Source organism: Suricata suricatta, chromosome X (assembly GCF_006229205.1).
Source record: "Suricata suricatta isolate VVHF042 chromosome X, meerkat_22Aug2017_6uvM2_HiC, whole genome shotgun sequence".
NCBI classification, from domain to species: Eukaryota; Metazoa; Chordata; class Mammalia; order Carnivora; family Herpestidae; genus Suricata; species Suricata suricatta.
Window position 1 is genome coordinate 23,367,137 of NC_043717.1, and position 17,293 is coordinate 23,384,429.

Here is a 17,293-nt window from a genome sequence, read left to right on the forward strand (position 1 = left end):
ACTTCACTATGGATGTTTTCTTTAATAAACTGAACTCTGTCAGCTTAATGTGTACAGGACTAAGGAAAAAATTAAAACCACAAGCCAGTTTCCTATCATACTCGCTTCATGTCTTATTCTTAATGAAGTCCCAAGTTTATATTTCTTCTCTCCTAGACACCAAATTAAGAAGGACAGTAAGAATTTGTGGAGAACTATGGTAGGAAGAGTTTAAGAGACTGAGGTTATTAACATGTTTTGGATTAAAAGAAAAACTATGACATGATATCATCAGATACTAAAAATTAGGAAAATTCAGGGACACCTGGGTGCCTCAGTTGGTTAAGATACCAACTTCTACTCAGGTCATGATCTCATTGCTGTGGGTTCAAGCTCCACATCAGGTTTCTGCTGACAGCCCAAAGCCTGGCTCCTGCTTTAGATTCTGTGTCTCCCTGTCTCTCTCTGCCACTCCCGCTCTCTCCCACATTTGCTCGCTCTCTCTCTCCCTCTCCCTCTCTGTCAAAAATAAATAAACATTAAAAATTAAAAAAGAAAATTGGGAAAATTCAGAATAATGGAAGAGCAACTAGAAGTTATTGCATTAAAAATACATCAAGTAAAGGTTTCATCATGATTTAGAAGGTTTTTTCTTTTTTAATTGTTTACTACTCATATGGCAATATGTTTACATTCTCCACATCTCCTCTTTTTGGTTAAGTGAGGAGATTCGATTTATGACTCTGTGAGTTTAGCATTTGACAGTCATTCCTAGAAACCTCATTGCTCAATACTGGGACTGATTGCTTGGTGCTATCTTCTTTGGAGGTTTTTAACATAAGATACATTCAGAGCACATGGGTGGCTAGTCGGTTAAGCGTTGGACTCCTGATTTCAGTTTGGGTCATGATCTCACACCTTCATGCATTTGAGCCCCACATGGGGCTCTGTGCTGATAGTATGGAAACGGCTTGGGATTCTCTCTCTCTCTCTCTCTCTCTCTCTCTCTCTCTCTCTCTCTCTCTCTCTCCCTCCCTCCCTCCCTCTCCCTCCCCCCCCCACTTGGACTGTCTCTGTCTCTCTCAAAATAAATAAATAAAGTTTTAAGAAAAATATGATAGATTCCCCTCTGACGTATGTGTAGGCATAGACAAGCTGGAGGAAGATCGTGGACACTCTAGTGATTTTTCATTATGCTAATTATTTTAGTACTCGTATTTTTCAAAGTTATTTTATGGCTTAAAAACCAGGAAGCATTTAAGAAAATCAAAATATTAGGGTTCGCTATGACAACTTAATAATTACATAATGAGATTTTGGGTGATGAATGTTTATTTTCAAAAGATTTTAACTATTTGGAAGAGCTTTTATTATCTCTCCACTATGAACAGGTCCACTAGGTATACAGTATTCCAGGGTTTTAACTTGCTTCTCCTGCAATTGTGAAGTCTCTCTCTTGGTAAAATCAAGAGGTAACTATTCATAGTAACTTGCAAATGATGTGGACATTGTGTAATACATATTTGGAATAATTTTTAAAACTACCTATGAGAAAACCTCATGGAGATAGAGCTGGTTTTATTCATGTCAAAATATATGGCTTTTGCATAAGAGGAATTAATGTTTTAATTTCTCAAAATGCTTGACCAAAGCTTTTAGTCATTATGTTAGCATCTGTTGTTCCATCTGGAAGACCTAAAAAATCCAATGAATTATAAATGGACAGTTCAATATGAATATGCAAATTAAAGACATTTTATAAATTCTTTGTAAGATGTAAGGAATAGTTTACTCTGTGCCTTAACTAGAAGATCTTACTATATATTTCTTAATCATCTGTTGGGTTCAGCCTTGGGTTCTACTCTAGTATATCAACCATGACTTCTTGGAATATAAACAGCATCGAACATTCATCATAAATATCATAGACTTTATTTCAAAGGATACAGTATAGTCTGCTTATCAGGGAAATTAAAAAAAACACAAATTAACATGTAAGAGGTAATATTTTAAGTATAGAAGTACTGTCAGTCGCTGCTGCGTTGTGGTGTCAACAGAAAATCTTGGAACTTTTAATGAGTCCTTATTGTTAATGTTCCCTTAGGAAATTATGCTGTTTTCCATAATGCCATCTCTTGAAGGACATATTTGCTTTATTCACCAAACCTTGACACATACTGTAAACTTGAATATAAATGCTACTGTTTCTATGCCCTGCCTTCTAAGTCTTGTGATTTCTAATTTGTTTAACATGTTTAGTTTTCAATGTATCACTTATGATTACAAAGCACATAGGGAGCTTTTTTTAAAATTGAGGTTTGCTTTGTCAAATTAAGCATGAAAGAATGGCACTGAAACATGTGTCCTTTTTTTAAAAAATGGAAAAATGCATTTTAAACTTTTTAAGGGAAACCGTGGCTTCTGAATGTCACGAACATGTCATGTTTCTTTACGCATCAACTTTTATGAGTCCTCGATTAAAAATATAACCTGAATACAGAATGTTTCTACTTAGATATTGTTGCTATGGTGCTATTTAGCTAATCATATAACCCTTTCAGAATAATGAAACCAATAGCACTTGTCAACACCAAACATGAAGGAAGGGAGTGAAGTAGGAGAGATGTGAAAAATATCCATTAATATGAAAGCAATATGGTATGGGAGCAGCAAAGAGGTAGTAAGCTATTTATTATTTACTGGTTGGCTATGACATTACTAAAATTAGATTAAAGCAAAAAAGCTTAGTACAAATAAATGAAATAGTTTTGATGATATTTTCCATTTGAGATATATAATTGGATCCTTTTATATTAATCTCATTTCTCTCTGAGTTAAATAAACTGAGTAGTCTTGACCTACCTTTTCATATGCTTTTTTAACTTAACAAAAGCATTTTACAAGCATTTTGTAAGAAATACAATTACACTCAGAGCAACGATTGTATACTTACGCAAGCTACTTGCAATTATAAATGAATGTGCTCCATGGTTATAAGATCTGCATTTATTATATTAAATAAAGTTAGAAGTTAGAGATAATTTCTATGCTGGTGCCATTCAAACTATAGATTGGAAATAAAGGTCAAGAGGTTCTTTACTCCAGATACTTAAGAGAAGTACTGTTTTTGATGGCAGACAAGAGGCTGAAACAAAGGTAAGACAGGGAGTTTGAAGAAGAGGTAACAGATCTAAAATATATCTAAGTGTATCTCAAATAATATGATTAATTGTTACATGTGAGTGTTCATGGAATGGGGGCCTGGTTATTGTCTGGAGGATTTGAATTTTGAAGGATTTTGAGATGAGCCTGTTTGGAGAGGAGTGTATTAGGTGGTTTTTGTTTGTTTGTTTTACTCCCAGTAACTAATGACTTAAGTAACAAAGCATATTTTTTTTCATTTTTTAACATTAAGACACAGAGAGGGACAGAGCATGAGTAGGGGAGGGGCAGAGAGAAAGGGAGACAGAGAATCCAAAACAGGCCCCAGGCTCTGAGCTCTCAGCACAGAGCCCATTGGGGGGCTTGAATCATGAAAGAGAAATGATGACCTGAGCTGAAGTCAGACACTCAACTGACTGAGCCACACAGGTGCCCCATATATTATGTTTTCTAAGAAGAATTCCAAAAATAGATAAGGCCCAGGATTAGTAACTTAGCAGCTACAGTGACATTATCAAGGACACTTTTTTTTTCGTTCCTTTTTTGTCTTTCCTCTGTCATTCTCAGCAAATGACTTGACTTCTTAGGCTGGCTTACCAAATGGCATTATGTGAGACCCCTGTGTCTATAGGCAAGGAATTGCTCCATTTTGTATTCCCTAAATAAGAGCCAGGTCAGTTTTCCTGGAAGCTCCCAGAGCACACTTCCAACCACCATCCCATTGTTTAAAATCGCCCATGGATAAACTAATCACCAGAAGGGGCCAAGATCACTGTCACTATGACTGGTTTTGACCATTCACGATTCAAGACCTTGTGCTTAGAAGACTCTCAGCCTCCCCATGAAGCACATAAGGACCTGGAGTTGGGTGAACAATATCAGCACAGCAAGGATGGCAAGCAAGTAGCGTCGGGGTTGGGTTCTGGAAACGCTGCTAGATTTTGTGCCCAGAAAGTTGCAATTAAGGTTTGGTAATGTTGGCCTTGGGATGTCTATGGGATATCTGTTGGAGGGTTTCAGGAGATGATTGGAAATATGGGCCAGAAAGATGTTAAGAATTTGGGATTAATCACACAGTTGACACTTTGAACCTATAATAGTGAATGGGATTATTCAGGGACAATGTATAGAGTAGAATGTGGAGTGTCAAAAGAACAAAGTGCTGTAAAGACAACAAAGATGTTGAGAAAAGGTGATTTTTCAGGAAAGACTTTTTTGTATTTGTGAAATACAGTTAAATTCCAAAATATGAATTTGTTTGGTGGAATTTTGCAACCTCTAAAGTTCAACTTGGACCCCACATTTCTAATTCATAGGAATTCTAATTTACATGGTTTTTATCTGTTTAGAAACATATGTAATGACCTATTATTCTTATTCACATCATGGCTGGTCATTGAGTAAAGTCCAATTTAGTCTGAGAATGTGGTTTTGATTTGCTCTACTCTGGTGTATAACCATATTCCTAGAGAATAATGACAGAGGATTTCTACAGTTCTCCTGTAGTAGTGGTTAAGTCTGCCACTCGACTATAGCTGTTGGAGTCACAGTTACCAATATAGGTGAAACTCTGCAGTATACATGTATCAAGTGTACCATTAATTGGAATCTAAGATAGGTTTTGTATACATGTTTTGTATACATGTGTTTTGTATATATGTTGCCAAACAATAGTGGGTGGGAGCTCTTGCTGGACAGCACCTGCTTAGCCCAGAACTGTAGTCACCCTTGAACAACGCAGGGATTAGGGGTACTGGTTTCCTGCATAGTCACAAATTTACCTATCATGTTTGTGGGTGTTTTTGTTAATTCTATTTCTTTGGTAAAAACAGCCTGGAGTCATGGATTTCCTTTTTACCGCTTTTATTTTTAGTATAATTACATACAGTGTTATGAGTTTCAGGTGTATCATATAGTGATTCAGTGATTCTATACATTACTTGGTGCTCATCATGATAAGGTACTATGGATCCCGTTAACTTGTTCTACCCATTCCTCCCTCCTCCCTCCCCTGTGGCAACCTCCAGTTCTCACTTTTAAGATTCTGGATTTCTTGTTTGTCTCTTGTTTTCTGTTTGTTTTGCTTCTTAATTCCATGTGAGTTAAATAATATGGTATTTGTTTTTCTCCAATTTATTTCATTTAGCACTATACCCTGTAGGTCCATCCACATTATTGCAAATGTCAAAACCCCATTCTTGTTTATGGCTGAGTACGATTCCATTGTGTATGTATACTACATCTTCTTTATCCAATTATCTATTGATGGGCGTGGGCTGCTTCCATATCTTGGCTATTATAAATAATGCTGCAGTAAACAGTAAAGTGCATATATCTTTTTGATTTAGTGTTTTCATTTTGTTTGCATAGATATCTAGTAGTAGAATTACTGGATCATATGGCATCTATTCTTAATTTTTTGAGGATCCTCCATACTGTTTTCCCCAGTAATTGCACCACCAACAATGGGGGGGGGTGTCATTTTTTTCCCACATGCTTGCCAGCACCTGTTTTGTTTTGTTTTATTTTTTGTCCTTTTTTGGCATTTTACAGACCTCCTTAATATCTAGTTTGCTTGTTTTTAATTTAAATTCAAGTTAGTTAACATACAGTGTACTCTTGGCTGCAGGAGTAGAACCCAGTGATTCGTCACTTACATATAGCACCCAGCACTCATCCTGAAAAGTGTCCTCCTTAATGCCTATCAACCATTTAACACACCCTACTCCCCCATGACCCCTGTCAGCCCTCAGTTTGTTCTCTGTATTTAAGAGTCTCTTATGGTTTGCCTCCTTGTCTGTTTTTTTTTTCCCTCTCTTTCTATCTTAATTTTCCTTTCCTTACCCTATGTTCTTCTCTTGTGTTTTTCAAATTCCACATAGGAGTAAAATAATATATTTGTCTTTCTCTGACTGACTTATTGATTTTAGTCATCCTGAGAGGTGTGAAGCAATATCCCATTGTGGTTTTGATTTACATTTCTGCTCTCTGGTAATGTTGAGCATCTTCTCATGTGTTCATAGGCCATTGGAATGTCTTCTTTGGAAAAATGTGTACTCAGGTCCTCTGCCCATTTTCCTAAACTGGATTATTTGTATTTTTGGTGTTGAGTTGCTAAGTTGTATAAGTTTTTTATATATTTTGCATATCAACTCCTTATCAGATATATCATTTGCACATATCTTCTCCCATGCTGTAGGCTGACCTCGTGTGCAGCCAAAAATTTGCATAAAACTTTTGATACCCCAGAAAGTTAACTACTAAGAGCTTACAGTTGACCAAAAGCCTTACCAGTAATACAAATTGTCAATTAGCCTGTACTTTGCATGTTATATATATTATATCCTGTATTCCTACAACAAAGTAAGCTTGGAAAAGAAATTAAGAAAATCGCAAGAAGATGGGAAACCTGGATGAGTCAGTCGATTCCGCATTCAACTCTAGATTTTAGCTCAGGTTATGGTCTCATAGTCATGAGATCGAGCCCCATGATGGGCTCTGTGCTGGGCATGGAGCTTGCTTAAGATTCTCTCTTCACTCTCCCTCTGCTCCTCCCCTGCTAGAACTGTACTATAAAAATGTATGTGTAAATAGACTGGTTCAGTTCAAACCTATGTTGTTCATGGGTCAACTGTATACCTCCTACCCCCTGTTGCTTCTAGGTAGAGCCATATGACTAGTTCTCATCAATGAAGGGAAAGGAGGAACGGTCACTTCTGAGTGGCAGTAGTGAAGAAATGAGTATTTTTTTTTTCTGTTCTTACCCCAGCAATTGCTTAGAGACAGAGAATGCCTAAGCATTCTGTGGAGGGAAAGAGCTCTTACCTCTACATGACATGAGTGAAAGCTAATCACTGACCAGAACAATTCTCATTGCAGGCTTCTGTGAGTGAGAGCTGACCATCATGTAAGTTAAACCGCTGAAATCCTGAGGTTTACTCTTATAGCAGCTAACTTTATCCTATGTAACATGGGAAAATTTTACTAATGCAAAGTCATTTGAATAAAAGATGATTATTGTCAAGTTACAAAGGATCCAAAAGGGAAACTACTAAGCTGTCCTCCTACTTTCCTGTCTGAATGCCTCTTCCTATACTTTTTCTCCATCTGCTTTGAACACCCATCAGATCTCTGCATGTCCAAAGTCTACCTGTCTTTCAAGGTGCAACTCAAAAACCATCTACTCCGGTCAGCCTTCATTCCATGCTTTCGTCCTAGATTGGGACAGTCTCTTCTTCCCTAGAGGTCAGATTGCTTCTGACATTGTTTATTCTATGCTTATTGGGCTATTGGGCTGTATTGACACACTTTTTCAGTGGCCTCTAACTTACTTGAGGTAAGACTTCATCTTGTCTCTTTTGGTTTTATAAGTAAGTCTGTATTTCTTAGCACATACTAGGTGATTAATAAGCAGTTTTTGAAATGTTGAATAAACAAAAGCTAAATTGGGTATGTATTTAAGAATATATTCTATTGTAAATAACTCAGCTAAATGTTATTTTAGTCTTAATCATAAGCCCGTTATATAAGTAATTATTTTTATGGCTTTTTGCTTTTGCATAAAATAATCTGAGAGAGAGGGATGCAAAACCTGAGAGACTATTGAATGCTGAGAATGAACTGAGGGTTGAGGGGGAAGGGGGAGGGGGGAAAAGAGGTGGTGGTGATGGTGGAGGGCACTTAAGGGGAAGAGCACTGGGTGTTGTATGGAAAACAATTTGACAATAAAATATTATGGAGAAAAAAAAATAATCTAAAATGTAACTATTTTGTTTAAAATTCTTTTTTATATTCATTATTCTCAAATTAATCTATAATAATCTTAATGAGTTGTTTTTTCTTCATAGTAATTCAAATGATATTATTTTCTTTGAAACTAAGTACAATATGTTTTCCTTGTATAGGGTCAACTGAAGTGTTTTTAAAAGCTTATAGAGTCTGGCAGTTCATTTACTTTTTTCCCCACTATTTTTATTTCAAATTTCTATTTAAATTCCAGTTAGTTAACATATAGTGTAATAACGGTTTCAGGAGTAGAATTTAGTGCCTCATCACTTACATACAACACTCAGTACTCATCCCAACATATGCCCTCCTTAATTCCCATCACCCATTTAGCACACCCCCCCACCTCCTTCCATCAACCCTCCATTTGTTCTCTATCATTAGCAGTCTGTTTTCTGGTTTGCCTCCCTCTTTTTATTCCCCTATGTTCATCTGGTTTTTTTTTTAGTTAAATTCCACATATAAGTGAAATCATATGGTATGCATCTTTCTCTGACTGACTTGTTTTACTTAGCATAATACCCTCTAGATCCATCCATGTCATGACAAATGGTAAGATTTAATTCTTTTTCATGGCTGAGTAATATTCCATTGTGTGTGTGTCTATCTATTGTGGGTGTGTGTGTGTGTGTGTGTATATATATATATACATACATACACCACATCTTCTTTATCTATTCTTATGTTAATGGACATCTGTGCTTTTTCCAAAGTTGACTATTGCTGATAATGCTGCTATAAACTTTGGGGTATAGCAATTCATTTATAAAACACATAGTAAAATAGATTAAAGTTGGAATCTTCAAAAGGTACTATAGTATGAAAAAATAAATAGAATACCAAGACAGCTTGGAAGACTAATGTCAACAGAAGACACACTGCCTAAAAAGAAGAGAATAATAGAAAAATAAATAAATAAATATAAGAAAGAAGGTAGAAAGGGAGGAGACAAAGTGTAAAGGGAAAGTATTCCTGGTCTTGCAGAGGAAGTATTTCCTAAGCATTAATCTTAGGCGGGGGTGGGGGGGAGAAGGGAGGGCAAGAAGCACTTGTTATTAAGGTGTCTTTTTGCAGTATTATCTGTAAGGTACCATAGCAGAAAAACTTTAAATGTTTATAAAGTGAAAAGGAAAGGATCTTATAAATTATGTGAGGTACTGCTGCCATATAGGAGAAAGAATCTGGATTAGAGTCAGATGATTTTAAGTGATGTTCCTGCTTCCAACCTGCTTTCGGCCAGTGTTTTAACCCTGACTTGTATCCTAGGAAACTCTATGGCTCCTTCCAAGACTAAAACTTGCTCATGCTGTAAAGCATTTAATAGTTAAAGTTAACGCAATTCTAATTTTTGCAAGTTTCCTGAAGAGCGTCTCTTCATTGAGTGGGAGAGGGCCACAAGCTATTCTTGAAAGAACAGAATTTTCAAAAGCCAATAAACCATTGCCATTCTTTTGAGAAATGCTTATTGTGTGGGTTCTAATCTAAACCCAGATATTTTTGTTCCTAAAATGATACCATGGGCAAGTTAACTTCTCATAGTTACTTCCTTTGGTCTACATAAAATTGTGATGAGAGTTGAATTATATTTAGGCACCCGGTACAGTACATAGCATGTAATAGTCTCTCAAGAAAAGATTGTTTCCTCCATCTTGCATATAAAAGAACAACAAAACAAAAAACTAAAAGGAAAAATAAGTTACCTACATGTCTACCCTCGTATCAAGGTGTTGTTTGACACCAGAATGGTCCCAGACAATTTTCATTACCATTGATACAAGCCATAATAAAATTATATTTAAAAATTATGTGAGAAATAGTTAATATTCCCTGGTTAATAATTATGTAAGTTGGCTTCTATTAAGTAAGCATCTCTTTAATGCAGATAAAAGGAGGATTGTGTTGCTGCTGCTGCTGATGCTGATGATGATGAAAACTAGCATTTATTGAATGGCTACTGTATGCATCGTTATAAACACTTTGTATATTTTATCTAATTTAAATGGTATCAGGGATGCCTGTGTGGCTCAGTCACTTAAGCATCCGACTTCAGCTCAGGTCATGATCTCACAGTTCATGGGTTCGAGCCCCACATCAGGCTCTGTGCTGAATGTTTGCTCAGAGCCTGGACCCTGCTTCATATTCTGTGTCTCATTCTCTCTCTGCCCCTCCTCTGCTTGTGCTCTGTCTCTATCTGTCCCTCAAAAATAAATAAATGCAAAAATAATTTTTAACTATCATAAATGACCCAATAGCTTAAAGTCACCTGTTTGTTGGCTGCATTTTACTGTCTACTGCCATTTGATACATTCTCTAGATGTACTAAATCCATTCTTCATTTCCTTTATAAAAACCAAGTTCTTATTTGTGTAATGTGCTAAGCACTATGATAAATCAAAGAGTGAAATAGGCAGAGATCTCCTGGGGCAGTTGCATCAAGCAGAAGAGATAAATTATGCACATAATAAGATGCAAACTAAAAAGTGCAATGTGAAAGAAATGGATCATAAACAGTGGTAGGAATTCTGAGATGGCCATGGAAAGTTTCCTGCACAAGTGGAATTTGAAGTCTTCCTTTACGGAGAGCAAAAATTTGAACATGAAGGTGCCAAAACTTTTTTTTTTATCTGAACTTAATAAGGACTTTATTTAGATGGATTATTGCAAAGAGTGGGTCCTTTGCAATAGAAGGAGGACTATTGCAATAGAGAGACCATTTTAACTATAAGATCTGCATATCTCTCAGGGATTAGGCAAAAAGAGTTTTTCTTTTATAGGGAGGAGAAAACAAAGCTAGAAAGAACGGGGTGTGGGCAGGTGGTTTGAACAGGAATGGCATGATGGGAAAACAGATCAGAGAAGGTTTTACCTTGAGGCCAGCCTACACTGTGGAAGGGGTATTAAGAAATGGCTGGGTGCTGGCTCAGGATGAGGTTAGGTCAAAGTTGGGGGCCTGTGGGAAGGAAAGAATCTCAACCAAATTATAGCTAACAGGCATTTCATTCTGTCTAATCATTGGGGACAGCAGTTTAATTATTTATGAAGCAAAGTTGGGGCTTTGGAGGGTCTGTGGCTGGCCTTGTCGTAGGTAAACAAAGCAGCATCCCTGAGTTTCATTTAAGTCATATGGGAAGAGTTTTGGTGGTTAGCTGTTGCCTGAAACACAAAATAAGGGAGGAATTTCTCAAACTTTGCTATTTTCTAGGGTCCTAGGGCTTGGGAGAAGTTCAACATTGCCAGGGATGTGGGAATAATGAGGACTCCTTAATGAATGAGGCGTGCATGGGAGGGGTTTCCTTTAGTCAGAATGTCAAGATTTTGAAAGATTGCATTAATAAATAATAATAGTAACTTTCTGAGTGCCAGGCACTGTTCTAAACATCTTACATCTGTCAACTCATTTAAATAATCCCCACAACCATCCAATGACACAGGTACAATTATTCTCCCATTTTATAGGCAAGGAATTTGAATTCCTGAAAGGTAAGTAACTTTGTCACACTGTTAGTAAGACCTACAACTGGGGCTGCAATTCATAAAGCTGTTATCTCCCAGTAGCTGACACAACCTCTTTTCATTACTTTAAACTATTCCTTTAACCCAGAGAGAGGGGATAAAACTTGTAAAACAAGGGAGAAGGGACATATAGTGACTTTCCCATTTCCAAAAACAATAGACTCAACAAATATATATATATGAGAGAAGTTGTGAGACATAGAAGAAAGAAGAACATAGAATAATAGAAAATACAAGTTTGGGAAGAGCAGCAGCCAATGGAACTCGACAAAAGAAAATGACAGTTAGCAGGAAAGATTCTGGATGCAGAGAATAAAAAAAAAAACCCTCGGCTAGTTAGGACAGAAGAGGGCCCACTGCTTGTATGCTTTCTCTTTGTGTAGGAATGAGGATATGGGTGGAGACCAGGATCAACTTAAATCTTTGTCAGCCCAGGTTTTTGGGCTTTCTTCTGCTATGGATGAGATTATGGCAGGCCTTGAGTTATGAGCCTTAGGTGGAAAATGCCTACTGCTTTAATCCTTAAGAGCATCTCTGAGCTACAAATCAGGCATCCCCACTAGTACAAGTTAGCCTTCCAGAGTTAGGGACAGTTGCTGAATCCAACAGGCATTTACCTCTCCTTCCCTTAACCAGCTCTGTTTGCATTCATTACTACTGTTCACAACTACCATTGTTTTTCCTAATGATTATCTTGTGATTCAGTGTATTTGATCAAATAAGCCAGGGAGTACATCACACGTGGTGGAAAATTATACTGAAAATATTGGTAACTATTTTGACATGTCAAGAATTGAACAAAGTTTACGTAGAGAGCACAGTTTATATTGTTATACCCAAGTTTCCAATATTGCTCCCAAAAACCAGAGACTACCAGGGAGACCGAGTCACGCATGCAAAAGAAAAGGGCTTTATTATGAGTTTAGGCTGGCGGAGCCTAAACTCGGGCTCACAGACTTTACTGGCACAGTGGATTCATGCTGAGAGCCCCGAACATGGCAGGGTAGGGGCTTTTTTGGGAAGGGGCATTACAGGAAATGGGGACACAGACACAGCGATCCAATCCCTATCACCTATCAATACTGGTAGTAACTTTAACCATACATCGATACTTTTAGTGGGAGCCAATCACAACATTTAGAGTATTGACCAATCACAGAGTGGGCCTAGGACCCTCATGTAGGACATGACTAGTCTTAAGCAATAGGTGATTATCTTATAGCCTCCATCTTTAGGCCCGCCCTTAGAAATGTTAAAGATGTTAGCTGGCCTTTCCTGATTGGGTGTTATGAGGGTGATCCCTCCTTCCTTGGGCAACATGTGCCCTTCTATTGTCTAATGATTCTGAGAAGCCAAATTCAGACCTGCGTCCTTACAATATAACAGTGCTGATTGCTACAACCAACAGATTTATTGGCAATGTAATGTAATAATTAAAGAATTTAACTTCTCCTGAGCCCATTCTATGTGTCTGGACCCATAGTAAGGACCTTCACATCCTTATGTCTTTGCATCTTCCCAGGAACCTGTTAGTCGGGGATATAGTTTCTGTTTTATGGATGAAATTAAAGTTAGCAGAATTTAATCACTATGTTCAAGAGTTTGTACTTTAATCCTTAGAGCCCAGTTTTGAACCTAGACCTCCTTGATTTTAAAAATCTTCTAAACTATTCCACTGTGAATCAATCCCTCACATTTTCAAGGCTGATCAATAACAGCTCTGCTGCCTAATAGCTGTGGGACCTTGGGGAAATTACTTAACTGCTCTTTGGCTTTGTTTCTTAGTTTGAAAAGTGAGGGCAACCATGTCTTCCTCAGAGGATCATTGTGAAGATTAAATAAATTAATATGTGTAAGGTATTTAAAAGACCTACCTAGCCACCATTTTTATATATGTTAGCTGTGGTTATTGATGATGGTGATTGAGATGACAGTGAAACCATGCTCTCTCTTTCTTAAAAACTCAAAGTGAATAGCCACGCTCAGTATCTCAGCATGACTGTGTGCTCCAGCAGTAGGATTCATTATATTTGTGTATATAGTCTTTGGTTCCCTATACTTTTCTACCAGTTTAATTTAAATAAAATTACAGAGAATTAGGAGCATTAGTTTACTCAAAATTAAATTCACATGTAATTTTTTTTCAAACATAAATTGAGAAAACTCTTTGGTGTCTGTCTTTGAACTTCTTGGAGTTCATAAAATAAAATTTATATTTGATCTAAGAGGACAGGGTGGCATCTTTGGCAACTGGATTCTAGGAAACTTAAAGAAAGCAAATGGGATTTGAAAAGCCAACATAATATTGAAGAGGAAGAACAAATCTGAAGGCCTGATACTACAGGACTTCAATACTTACTATAAAACTATAGTAATCAAGACACTATGGCATTGGTGAAAAAATAGACACATAGATCAATGGAACAGAATAAAGATCCCAGAGATAGAACCAGATAAATAGAATCAACTGATCTTTGACAAAGGAGCAAAAGCAATACCATTGAGTAAAGTTAGTCTTTTTACCAAATGGTACTGGAGCAACTAAAAATCCACATACAAAAATGAATCTAGACACAGAGCTTACACCCTTCACAAAAATTAATTCAAAATGTGTGACAAGCATATATGTAAATGCAAAACTATACAACTCATAGAAGATAACATTGGAGAAAATCTAGATGACCTTGGATTTGGTGATGACCTTTCAGATAAAACACCAAAGGCATGATCCATGAAAAGGAAGAATTGATAAACCGGCTATAATTACAGTTAAAAATTTCTCCTCTGAGAAGGAAAATGTCAAGAGTATTAAAGGAGAAGTCAGAAACTAGAGGGAAGTATTTGCAAAAGACACATCTAATAAATAAGTGTTACCTAAAATATACAAAGAACTCTTAACACTCAACAATAACAAAACAGACAACCTGATTTAAAACGGGCCCAAGATTTTAATAAACACCTTACCAGAAAAGGTGTACAGATGACAAATGGGCAATTGAAAAGATGTACCACTTCAAAAGTCATCAGGGAAATGCACATTCAAACAACAGTGAGATACTGCTACATACTTCTCATAATGGTCAAATGCTGGCAAGGGTGTGGAGGCACAGAAACTCTCACTGTTGCTGGTGGGAATGCAAAATGGTACCGCCACTTTGGAAGACAAATGACAGTTACTTATAAAACTATGCATATTCTTTATCATATGATTCAGCAGTTGTGCTCTTTGGTATTTATTTACCCAGAGGACTTGAAAACTTTTGTCCACATGAAAGCCTACACGCAGATTGATTCCAGCTTTATTCATAATTGCTAAAAATTGGAAGCAACCAAGACATTCTTTCAATAGTTGAGCAGATAAATAATACCATGGTACAGTCAGACAATAGAATATTATTCATTTCTAAAAGGAAAATAGCTATCAAGCCACACAAAGACATAGAGGAAACCTAAATGCCCATTACCAAGTGAAAGAAGCCAATCTGAAAAGGCTACATACTGTATGATTCCATCTATATGATATTGTGGAAAAGGTAAAACAAGTATGGAGACAGTAACAAGATCTGTGGTTGCCAGAATTAAGGGTGGGGAGCTAGAGGTGAATAGACAGAGCACAGGAGTTTTAGGGCAGTGAGTATACCCTTTATGATTCTATGTTATGTATTTTTTGTGTGGCTTCAAGTTTTTATTTAAATTCTAGTTAGTTAGCATAAACCATGTTATACATTGGTCTAAACCCACAGAATGTATAACACCAAAGGTGAATCCTAAACTATACTGTGGACTTTGGGTGATTATGATGTGTCAGTGTAGGTTCATGTTGTAATAAGTGTGCCACTCTGGTGGGGGATGTTGATGATGGCGAGGCTATACATGTGTTGATGGAGAAGGTACATGGGAAATCTCTGTACTTTCCTTTTCATTTTTCTGTGAACTGAAAACTACTCTTAAAAAGTAAAGTCTTTTATAACAAAATAGGTAAAGAATTTCCATATCATTGCTCCAGTGTAAAGAATCAAGATTACTAAAATGTAAGAAACATTTACTCAGATTTCCCATTTGCATGGAACATAGAGATGTTAACACCGTCTTAACTTTTCTCCCTGTGATGGTCATGCTGCATGGAGCCTCAGCTGAGCCTGAGTTTTCTTGTCTAAAATATATGTTGATAGGTGTGAATTGTGATCAGAGATCAAACAGGCCAACAAAAACAAACCGGGAAAAGACTAAGGTGCAAAAACAATGTTCTTTCCTAGAAATTCAAATCTAGATTGAAGTAAAAGTTTTTTAAGGCTGTGATGTGTCCGAGTATTGGTAGTAGTGCTACCAATGAAAGTAGAATTACTTTTACTTCTCAGAAGTAAGAAGATCATGCATCAGGCAGACTGGAAGGTCTTCTGATGCTCTGATCAGGTATTTTTCATCATCGGTCTACTTCACTAAGAATAGATCTCAGAGGATTAAATATTTTAAATATAAATAATGAAACTAAATTCATTTAAGAGTCCCACTCTGTCCTCTTATGTAGCTATGACTTTTGTTTCTTGCTGCCTTGAAGCTGAGCATAAATGAGCAAATAGTGGCCTCTGTCTCCAGTCCATGTGGTCTAGAGAAAATGATCACACAAAGAACTACTGATTTGTGTTTGTTAAAAAGAAAATGTTTCCATTCTAGAACACAAAATGAGTAAAAACAATTTAAGGCTGTTTAAGGCCTATACTGATTTCTTCTGTATCTTTGAAACAAAAAAATAACTGAGATACAATCTACATACACCCATGCCTGAAGAAATCGGTTCCTGTATTCTATGATAGGGGCATCTTTCTGCTGCCACCTTGCCTGCCTCAAAACTATTCTCCACACTGTGAAAAGCAGTTGCTTAAAAGCCATCAGTAACTCACTCCACATTACACAAAGGATAAATTCCCAAATCCTTAGTTGGTTTACCAACCCATCAGTCATTTGTCCTCACTCACACCCCCCAACACCATCCATCCCTTTGCCCTATTGTATTTTAACATACAGCCAAACTGAGTTTTCTTGATCACATACAAGGAGGATTTTTTTTTGCCCAGATCCCTGTCCACCTCACAATACACATTCACTTGATTAGCATTAATACATTCTTCAGGTGTAACGTGTACCTTCTAGGTGAAGTCTTTAGCCCTCAAATTGAGTGGTTCCCCATTTTGTGTTCTCATGGTGTCAAGGCATATCTGTTTCACACATTTTTATAGTCATGTATTTATTTTTCTAACATTTATTTATTTTTGAGAGAGAGAGAGAGACAGAGTGTGAGCGTGGGAAGGGCGGAGGAGGGGGACATAGAATCTGAAGCCGGTTCCAGGCTCTGAACTGTCAGCATAGAGCCCGACATGGGGCTCGAACCCAGGAACTGTGAGATCATGACCTGAGCTGAAGTCTAACACTTAGCCATCTGAGTCACCCAGGTGCCCCTATAGTCATATATTTAAAGTACTGTCTCTCAGACCTCGATATGCATAAGAATTATATGGAGATCTTGTAAAAATGCCGGTTCTGAATTGGGGAGATGCCATCGTTGCAGGCCCCAGAGCACACACTAAGGAGCAAGGACTTAGAGACTATCTGCTTCTCTGGACCTGGGGACAGGATCCTCAGAGCCTGAATCACAGCAGGCCCTGAGTTAACAGCCTCTGAATGATTTTCAAAAGCAGCAGAATCTTGACAATATAACATTTTCATTTTAAAATACAAGCAGTGCTTACAAATAACCATTTGTGAAGAACTTTGTTAACTTCCTTCCCTCCTTCTGTATCTCGGTATATCCATCTGTTCTTCCTGTCTCTTTGCCTCAAAGTTCACTGGTATCTGG

The 17,293-nt window shown here is 37.2% G+C and overlaps 1 protein-coding gene and 1 non-coding gene across 2 annotated transcripts in view; one reads left to right on the plus strand and one right to left on the minus strand.

The window, feature by feature from the left end:
• The window catches only part of IL1RAPL1 (interleukin 1 receptor accessory protein like 1), a 641,707-nt gene that overhangs the window by 114,114 nt on the left and 510,300 nt on the right, over positions 1–17,293 (plus strand). The window lies entirely within an intron of this gene.
• Positions 15,792–15,871, minus strand: LOC115284514. The gene has a single exon (XR_003905260.1). It is a non-coding gene; the product is annotated as a small nucleolar RNA U2-19 (small nucleolar RNA).